This window comes from Vigna umbellata, chromosome 6, assembly GCF_029865625.1.
Source record: "Vigna umbellata cultivar VRB3 chromosome 6, Vumbellata_1.0, whole genome shotgun sequence".
NCBI lineage: Eukaryota > Viridiplantae > Streptophyta > Magnoliopsida > Fabales > Fabaceae > Vigna > Vigna umbellata.
This window is the reverse complement of record NC_142170.1, coordinates 2,960,985-2,971,551: the sequence shown is the minus strand read 5'-3', so window position 1 is coordinate 2,971,551 and position 10,567 is coordinate 2,960,985. Positions and strand designations below refer to the sequence as shown.

The 10,567-nt window shown below is 32.3% G+C and overlaps 1 pseudogene across 1 annotated transcript; it reads right to left on the bottom strand.

The window, feature by feature from the left end:
- Positions 1-2,567: 2,567 nt before the first annotated feature.
- On the bottom strand, positions 2,568-8,200 carry LOC124821253 (uncharacterized; annotated as a pseudogene). The gene is made up of 3 exons (XR_015780249.1): positions 8,036-8,200; positions 4,028-4,408; positions 2,568-3,946 (listed from the first exon to the last, which is right to left on the bottom strand). The product of XR_015780249.1 is annotated as an uncharacterized LOC124821253 (transcript).
- Between the last annotated feature and the right edge of the window lie 2,367 nt (positions 8,201-10,567).

The following is a 10,567-nucleotide window of genomic DNA, read 5'->3' as shown; positions in this document are numbered from 1 at the left end:
GAACAACTTATGAAATCTTTATATTACATATCATAATAAATCAACCTTACATTTCGGTCACCTCTCGTGTTATAGCAGATATTTGGAAACCTACCATAATAAATGAACACTTATTATAATAAGTAGACATTTAAAGTTATCATGACCGGTAAATATAAACTACGTCATAGTTAGACTTTTACGATTTTACATGGTAGTATGTTAACCCTTATAAACATCAATCGAGGAGCAAAATAATTTAAACACCTAAGACATGAATAATGAATTATCCACATACTCATTTGAAGCTTCTGATTATACAATGCTTAACCAATAAACTCATGTAACCATGTAGTTAGTTATCTATGTTTGACATATTGAGTTTTCATATATTATATAAAAAATATATTTTTATATCATAATCATATATAACAATCTTCATCAAATATATATCACGTCAAATATTTAATGATTTTATTAATTGTTAACTTTTGTAAAAAAAAATTTCAAATTATCACTTCTAACATATTCTCTATAGTCTTTGTAAAAGAATAATATTATTTTGTAGTTAAACCAAATAGATTTATCTTATTAGATTTCTTTGTGTATTGTTTACTTACCAATTTTAATGTTGACCCATAAATCATTCAATAATATTCAAAATTGATGTTAAACATTATATTTTGTATAGATTAAGAAATATGAATAATACATTCTCTATTTGTTTTTAAATTATATTTGTTATTATTAAAGTAAGTTTATGTAATATTAAAAAGAAAAACAGAAAGCATGTAAAAAATTTATTCATTTAAAATGTTCTAAATAACAAAATTATAATTAAGAAAACTGCTCTTGCTTCTTTTTATCAAAAACTATATCAAAATTGGATAGTTTTCCTTTTAAAATTATAACAGTAGTATACTTGCCTATAAAAAATGTCGTATACTTATATATATATATATTTATATATATATAATTGTCATGTAAGAAAAGTTTGAAAAAATAACTGTAAACAATAAGTTTTTAATAACTTTTGTAATCTTGAATAATTTTGTTACAAATTATACAATTGAATTTGGTAAAAGTAATAACAAGTTGAATATAGGTTTAATGCATCATTTATACTGCATGGAGTTTGAGTAAGGACATATTTTTAAGCTCAGCACAGTTAAGGTTTGTATACCAAATATACTAAAGTAGGTTAGATATTAAATCTTTTCTATTGAATCTCTTTAATGTGATTTTCTAAAAAAGAAAATTAGTATTTTCTTAAAGAATATCTTTAATAAGTGAATCTAAGTTCGATTTATTTATATTAAAAAATAAATTAAAAATATTCAAAATCAACTTCATGGAGCACATAATAGATATGTATCTTTAAATTTCACCAACATCTTCTTCATACAAATCAATCATTTTCACATAATGCTAAAAAAGGTTTTCTGGCCGTTTTCAGAAGCTATGAACGAGTTGCTTGATAAATTTAGTGACTTTTGAGCTTCATTTCATGAGGGGAACAATTCATTACCTTTCTACAAAATTCTCCCACTAAATCTACTATTTTCTTAGTGACAAAAGTATTGAATGCATTTTAAATTCTCAGGATATTAAATTTGATCCATACATTCATTTACCTTCTCTAATAGCATTTCCTTTCACGAATAAAAACTCAAATTAACAGACTTCAATATAATGCAAAAGCAAGTAAAAGATAAAATTCTTAGTATGTAAACAAATTCAATATTCTTAGCTTTGTTTCTTCTCATTCATAAGAACGTTTCATATTCCCCTTTTCTTCTGGCACCCCCTCATTGCTATTTGGTGGAGAGAGCACCGTGGGAAAGAACACCATGTGGAAGCAGTAAATGTATTAACTTCAGGTATCCCACATTCGCACTTTTGACACGGTAGAGGCTGCCTCGGTTGTGGACCGAGGCAAAAGGGATAGGATTCTGCCTCGGTTCAAAAGTAACCGAGACAGTAGGATTTTGCCCCTTTTTTTTTAAATGACTTTTCGCCTCGGTTCTCTTTTGAACCAAGACAGTATGTTGGAAAATTCAACAAAAAAAAAATCTAGCCAATTTCTTAACATTATTTGCAGTAGAATTATTAAAACATAAAAATCTTGTAAAATTAGTAATTTCTTAACATTATTTGCACCTATATACTTATTTCATCATAACATCAAATAATATATATATATATATATATATATATATATATATATATATATATATATATATATATATATATATATATATATATATATATATATATATATATATATATATATATATATATATATATATATATATATATATATATATATATATATATATATATATATACATCAAATTTCTAAGAATTTATATAAGCAACTATAAAATGTATCACAATCAGCAGAAAACTGTAATCACTTCAAGCAAATTAAATCTTAAAAAGAAAAAATTAATGAAAATAAAATCATAAAAAAAGAAATTACATCATAAACTTATCTCAATATTTTTAGATTTCAATAAATTTTAATCAATAAAAAAACTTATTAAAAGCAAGGTGTTAGTAATTCTCTCCACAATAGTATGACATCATGCACCGAATACAAAGGAAATTCATTCCAGAGAAGATATTGATCATCATCATCATATCTAGTACAACATTGTTGTTCCACTGGTATTGTTCCATTTCACATTAAAACTATACAAACTATATACGTAAGCAAGCACCAAGAAAATCAGTGCTCCAAGTATACAAATCTGCCTCTAAAACAAAAGATTAGCACAATATCATTTCATTTTCCATGTACTGATATGGAAAGACCTGTCTATCAATCCATACACACATAGTCTTAGAGCATTTTCACAACCCTTTTTCTTCTTAACAATGGAATCCAACATTCTGGGGTAAAAAGAAGAACAAAAGTTATCAATATATGAGCAAATTGCTAAGTATAAAGGAATGATCAAGTCCAAATTGGAGTTCAAAAGCAAGTTACTTACGTGTAATCCAATAGCTACATTGAGAAATCACAATGATGTGTGGACCCTACTGAATGCACACTGATGTTGGGCTTTAGAGATGCAAATATTTATGATCAGAAAAAATGGAAAAGTGATAGACCACAAAAAATTTCCATCTGATTTTAGTAGGGTCCTGGTATACAAGTAATTGAATTTGTTTAATCCCTGACATTTAGCTGACTCCACATAGCATTTATGAAGCAATCAAAGTCATTTCTGTATGCAGTGGTGATCAAGACTCAGTGATTCCATTAACAAGTTCGAGATATCTAGTGAATGGATTAGCCAAGGAAATTGGACTTGAGACCACAGTGGCCTATAAAGCCTGGTTTGAGGAAGAACAAGTAAATAAAAACAAATACTTGGAAGGCAATATTTACAAAATTGAATTCCTGTATAGATTTGGCATTCACTTAACCTTGATTTGGAACACATATTTCAGGTAGTAGGATGGACACAAACATATGGGGACATCTTATCATATGCCATCATAAGAGGAGCATCTCATGAAGCTCCCTTTACTCAACCTCAAAGATCACTACTGCTACTAAAAAAAATCGAATATCAACTGCTTACCATCATCTTCCAAGCAAGATACCCGGTTGACCCTCCTTTATGCCCTTCTTTATCCTCCGAAGCATAAGGGATTCCGCGCCTCAAAACCTCTTCCACAAACAAGACAGCTCCTTCCTTCTCCCCCATTCATCTTCCCCAGCCCCACTCGCATTGACGCAAACCCCTATTCCTTTCTCATCCCATTCATCCGCAACATAACTTCAATCCCTGCCAACCTTCCTCCTCTAAGGATATCCAACAGTGCCCCTATCACCCCTCCAAGCGCAAGGCTGACTTTGATTCCCTCTCCAACGCTTCCTTCCGCCACTCTGTTTTCGCCACCTTCACCCCCTCCAGTCCCTCGCGTCGCCGGTCCCCCTTCCCCTACTTTCAACCTCATGAATAGATCTGAATCAAGAAATCAGTAAAAAAAAAGAAATTGAAAGGGAAAAAAAGGTTGAACCTGATGTTGGAACCTGTGGTAATCGCCCTTCATCTTGAGGTAGAAGATCTTAGAATCGCCGGAGGAAGCCGAGGGAATAAGGCGAGAGTTGAAGAGCTTGAGAATACCATCGCAGATGTTGGAGAGCTCGGACTCGACCTTGGATCGGTAGTCGCGGATGACGGTGACGTGATCCTCGTTGTCGCGGCTCTTCCTTCTGCTCGATCAAGGAGATGATGCGCCACGAGGAGGCGGCGTAGGGAGGAGGCGGCGTAGGGAGCAGAAACGCAGAAACGTCTGAAGTGGTTGGAGGCAGCAAAGGAGGAAGCAGCGTAGTTGTGTGGAGGCAGCAATGCAGGGGAAACACGCGAAGAAGAAAAACAATGGCATATGTTTTTACTGCCCTAGACCAGGCCTACTAACTCGGTTCCCAAAAACCCGAGGCCTACTAACTCGGTTCCCAAAAACCCGAGGCAATATCCAGCCTACTGCCTCGGTTGTGCTGCCACCCGATGCCTAATGCCTTAAAAAAAATTTATTAAAAAAGCATACGCCTCGGTTAGGGGAAACCGAGGAAGTATGGGGAATATCGCAGAGTTATATGCTTTGGTTCACTTAGATACCGAGGTAGTTACTGCTTTAGGCACCAGTTAGTGGAGAACCGAGGCGTATACCTTGGCTTTTATTACTAAACTATCACCGTCCTTCTATACGCTTCGGTTTTTACGACACCGAAGCGTATATGGCGCGTTAGAAACTCCTTTTTTTACTAGTGTGTTGCTACTTTGAAGTTCAAGCAATCATTCTCAAATACAACATATCAAACAATAAGTGAAGGAAGGAGATAAAACTTGATTGTCCAAACGAAAACAGAGAATACATAGATAGAGATAGTTATGAACAGATAATAACAACATAGAGAAGATATAAATCAGTGGGAGATGACAACGTCTTCCATCGACGACATATGAGAGACAACAGCATGAAGGCAACGATGTCAACAACGTGAGGAGGCAATGACGTTGACGGCTTGGAAACAACGTTGTGGGAGTGACCATGAAGAGAAACAAAGAAGTTGCTTGGAATGAATTGAAGTAAGAGTGAAATTAGGGATTTGGACATACTATCACACTATCATTGAGCTAGTTATAAATACTTATTATAACAAAATTTCCAAAACTTAGCATAATAAGTGTTAGTATAAAGCTGAAGAGAAAAAAGTTTTGATGATATCTCAAAGTCAAGTCTCAAATGCTCTTTTTGCAAAAAGATCTTTGACTTGTCTAGTCTTAAAGTTTTTGTAATTTAATAGATTTATGTATAGGATGTGGTTTATCTTTAGATTCTATATATTGTTTGCCTTAGGTTGCGTTAAAATTCATTTTGAATAAGAAAACATCATTTTTTACTCAAGATAATATCGATTATCAACTTATAATAATCGATTATCAGTAATCAATTATGACTTGTCATAATTGATTATCACAAGCAATTGTGAGAATTTTTAAGCAAGGTTTTCCCCCTGTTGTGCATTCATTAAATGCATAATCGATTACCATAAGTGGATAATCGATTATCACACGCTAATTAGTTGATAACGGATTTTTGGAGATATCCTTAAGTGAGATCTCTATAAATTGGATTGAGACTCTCATTCTAAAAATAAAGAATACAAAATATGTTTATTTCGAAAATCTTATCTTTTTAGCTGTGTACTTTGATAAGTGTGTTCTAAGGTTTGTGTAACCCTTGTGGTTTGACTTTTAGAACTTGGTGTTGGTATAAAGCGAGAACTTTCATGAGAGTTGTGATTAAGTGTTATTGTTGTTGTTGAGTTGAAAGTCTGTCATCCTTTGTGAAGATTCAAAGGAGGTGTTCATCATTTGTGAATATTCAAAAGAGGTGTTCATCCCTTGTGGGTTTAAAAGGAAGTGAGTTTCATCTCTTGGGATAACAAAAGAGGTGTCCTAACCTTAAACTGTTTTATTTTCTTTGTGATTGTAATAGTTTGTTGGTTTGTGATAGTGAAGAATTAATTCTCATTTGAGATTAACAACCGGACGTAGGATCTATGTTATCCGAACCAGTATAAAAATCACTTGTGCAATTTTCTCTCTTCCTTACTTTTTTATTTGTTTAAATTGTTGTTAAGAAATTTATATTTTACGAGAAAATTATTAAAAGTATTATTTGCGATAACAAACCAATTCTCCCCCCTCTTGGTTTGCTGTACACGCTAACCATTTCGCAATATGACTTTGACAATAAGTTGTGAACATTATTTCAATTTTGCCACCGCATCCAACTTACTATGACATGTGGATTTCACATGTTATAATAAGTTTTCCCTTTCGACTAATGATGACAGATCCTCTTTTACTATTCATAATAAATGTTAGTTATATTACAAAAATTTTAATGTTGAACTTATTATGATAAATTTTCTTTTACTAGTTATAATAATTCTTTTATTACAAAAATGTCACTAGTCAATTTACTATGACAAGTGGATATCACATGTCATAATAAGTCATTAATAAAATCCAATTTTTTGAACAGTGTACATTCCAAAAGTAATAACAATTATGTAAGTTAATTATTCAATAAAACATTATACTAATTTTAAGGACAAATTTTAACACATAGTTTTAATTAATAAGTTAATACTTCATCATGACAATTGATAGTGGACAAAAATACTTAATTTCAAGAAAATAAAAATCGAATACACAATAAAATTAAAAGTTACACATTTAATGAATTATTGGAACTAACAGTGAGAATCAAGAAAATGATATTTTATAATTGATAGTGGTTTAAAAATAGCGATATTCGATAATTTTAATATTAAAAGGGTATAAGTTAAATATTTTGTATTATAAATGAGTTTCATTATGTTAAACTTACACGATCTCTCTGTAAACCACTTTTTTATAGTTCTCTAACTTCTTTCTAGGACTTCTCTCTCTTTGTTCATTTGTATGAAGATCAGAGACCACTAAAGTGATCCTCTTGGCAAACTCCTTTCTTTTCGATCAGTTTCTTCTTTTGAGTAAGTTGAATTTGTGCTCCTTTTCCCTTGGCCAAATGTTTTTTGGTTTACATGTGACCTCCTCTTTGTTGCATTTATGGTTTTAATCTTCTATATGAGTTACCATTGATCAGTGACACACTATTATGATTGTGTTAAATGAAAATGTATAATACACATTAGTGTACGAAAAGTTTTAACTTAATTAATTTTGATGATTTTATTCAACTTTTTATTTGTATATATTGTTTAAGTGAAATGTAGATTGCTCAAGTGATAAAATGGTAAGAGGAAAGCCTCTAAATCTAGATATTTTCCTATTTTTTTTATGAAGTAAACTAGTTTTTAATTATTTAAATATTGTAAAATCATAATATAATAATATATCCTATAGTTGCAAAGTTTTACTAAAGAAACTAGATGATGTTGTTAATGTGGATGTTATGAAATGAGACGAAATCATTGTTTTTAGTATGAAATAGTAGTTACTGAGAAGGTGACATTATTTTGTATGAGTACAATATAAGAAGTTATGAAATGTATCAATGGGATTGAAATTTTAGTAGGAGTCTAAATTATAATTTATGGGGTTTGTGCTCTTATTTTAAACTGATAAGTCACCCAAATTAAGTGAATACACAAAGAGTTAACCTAACATGTATTCAAGCTCATTCGAACATTGCCAAAATTATCAGAATTTTTAATTAGGCTTAATAGCTTATTTTGTCCCTAATTTTGCTTAAATTTCTCAAATACGTCCAACCTTTGAAAAAGTGTTAAATGCGTCCTCATTTTGTAATTTTTGCATCAATGAAGTCGTTTCGTTAAATACAAATAAACGGAGTTAAGAGAATAATGATGTGACAGAAGACGTGTTACTTTGTAAGTATATTTATGCTGACGTGTTAGTGAATGGGTGCAGAGATGGAATTTAGGGGTGCACTTAGTATTTTTTGGCTTAGGCCCAAGCCCTCTTTATTTTTTCTCTTTTTCAGAAGGTCTCTTCTCCACCTTGCAGCTCTGCCCTCCAACGTTGTCGTGCCTCCGCTGGCTGGCCAAAACTATGGTCGGCGGCACCGATCGTCGCCAGAGACACCGCCAGCCACTACGGCGCTCCTCCCTTTGTGCGCGCTTGAGGTAAGCTCTGACACTAACTGACGAGGTTACAGGCGCCATCAATGATGCTCTCCCGCACAAGCCACTATCGCGGCCAAGCCATGGTTGTCGACTGATGAGTGCATATTTATGCCCACATTTATGCTTTAAAATTCAAATTTTTGATGGGATAATTGTGCTTAAATGCTTGATTTTAAGTGAATTTGTAATGATTGGAATTGTTGGGTTTGGGAAATAAAGAGACGTAAAAAGTGAGTTTTAGTGCATAAATTATTCTTAGATGTTCTAATGTTTATTTGTATAGCTGAGAATATAAGTTTTATTGGTCCAAATGGCAATTCAAGGCCCAAAACAGATTTTATTTGGAAAATTCAGAAGGGGCTAAAGTGCAGATAGAGGAAATTTCAGGGTATTTGTGCAATTTTGGAAAGTCAGAAAATCTAAAAGATAAAATTCAGTTGTTGAATTTAATTTGGGAATATCAACAGAAAATATCTTCCAAATAATTTTATCATTATCTAAATCTTTTAGTTATTTGGAAGATATATGATATAAGATAATTGAGTTAATATCTATCAAATATTCTTTAAAACTGATTTAATCTAATGAATATTTGAAAGATATAATATATCAACAGAAAATATCTTATCAACAAACTATTCAGAGTCCAAGCCCAATCAAGCCTTTATACAAGGGAGGCAAAAAAAGGGACTTCACCTAATTCATTCATTCTCTCATACTCCTCTCACTTTTCTTTCATCTTGTATTCAACTCCATTCATGGAGAGCTAAGCATTTAAGGCTATTCTGCTGTAATTCCATGACGGATTCTGAGGTTACGTTCAGTTAATGCAATTGTTTACTTTGAATATTGATTTAAGTTGTTCTCTCTATGTCTTTCATCTCTCTATCTTGTTAAAAGCAAAGATTTTTGCATCATAATGTGTTTGAATCTACATGCATATTGATTATATGAGTTTTAGGGTTTCTAGGTTTAAATTGAGAATCTACTTTGATTTAATTTAGGAACTTTCATATGATTAAATGGTTTTTACTATCAATTGAAAATGTACTTTGATTGATTAGTAATAATTTCAACTATAATCAATTGAGAATTTACTTTGATTGATTAGTTTTTAATTTGGTTAGGAGATTTAAGAATAGACATGATTAAACACAATAGAATTTGATTGAGAATGTACTTTGGTTGAATTTATTGTGAATAATCTAGAAAGGTTTTGCATTTGATTGAGAATTTACTTTGGTTAAATGCATGATCGCCCTCAAATTAATTAAGAATGTACTTTAATTAATTTAAAACTTAAACAATAATCAATTGAACAATTATCCGTGAATAACCGATGACGAATCTACCTTGGAAAAGCAGTGGAATTAGCCTATTTCATCGTAACTATTTTTAAGTTTCTTATTTGTTCTTTAAACATTCTCCAAACATCACCTTTATCCATAAGCATTGCATAGCATTCGTAAGAGTCAAATATTCAAAAGCAATTCTGTGTTCGTTGGGAGACGACTCAGGGTTACTTTAGCCCTATCTACCTTCTTGAATACTACTTGGCAATACTAAAGTTGCCTTGAAAAGTAGTATTAATTTGATAGCTTCAACGACACTAACTGACGAGGTTACCGGCACCGTCAATGATGCTCTCCCGCACAAGCCACTATCGCGGCCAAGCCATGGTTGTCGACGTCTTCACAATGCGAGAAGCCCTGTTTGATGGCAACGTTGTGGAGAAGAGTGGGCTTGCGTTTGCGGTATGGTGGCCTCCGTTCTCAGGTGGTTTCGCGACAACAGGGCTTGTGACTAAAGGTTTCGATTTTGGGCTTTGCAAGAACGCTTCTTCTTTCCCAAAAATTTCTTCTGGTTTTGTGGTTTCATTGTAGGGGAAGCATCATTGCCATTCAAAATGACAACCTTGGGGTTTTGTCGAAATTGGGTTTCTGAATTTCGGAAATCTTGAGTCTTTGATTTGATCTCGAGTTGGGATTTTGTGCTTCTCTACATGTTAGGGCTTGAATTGGAGCTTCTGTTTCTCACGTTTCATAAGTGGTTTCTGATTTTGGGAATTTCTCGGTCAAGAGTTTTGTTCTTGTGTTCTTGGTCATTTTAGGGTTTCTGATCTTGTTTTGTTTTTACGATTAGCGATTATGAAGTTTTAGTTTTCGATTTCGAGGTGGTTCTTTGATCGATGTTTCTTTATTTTGGTTTTTTCTATTTTGGCTGGGTTTGAACGTGTAAGTGATTATACGAGGATGATGAGGATTTTCTAAGGTATGAGTGAAGGTAGTGATATTGGGTGATGAATCTGAGTGTTACTAGGAGTGATGAATCTAAGTGTTACTTTTTTTTAGTAAAGAAAGTGAAAGAAAATGAAATCAAGACCATGGAGCGTGAAGGGTGAATTAC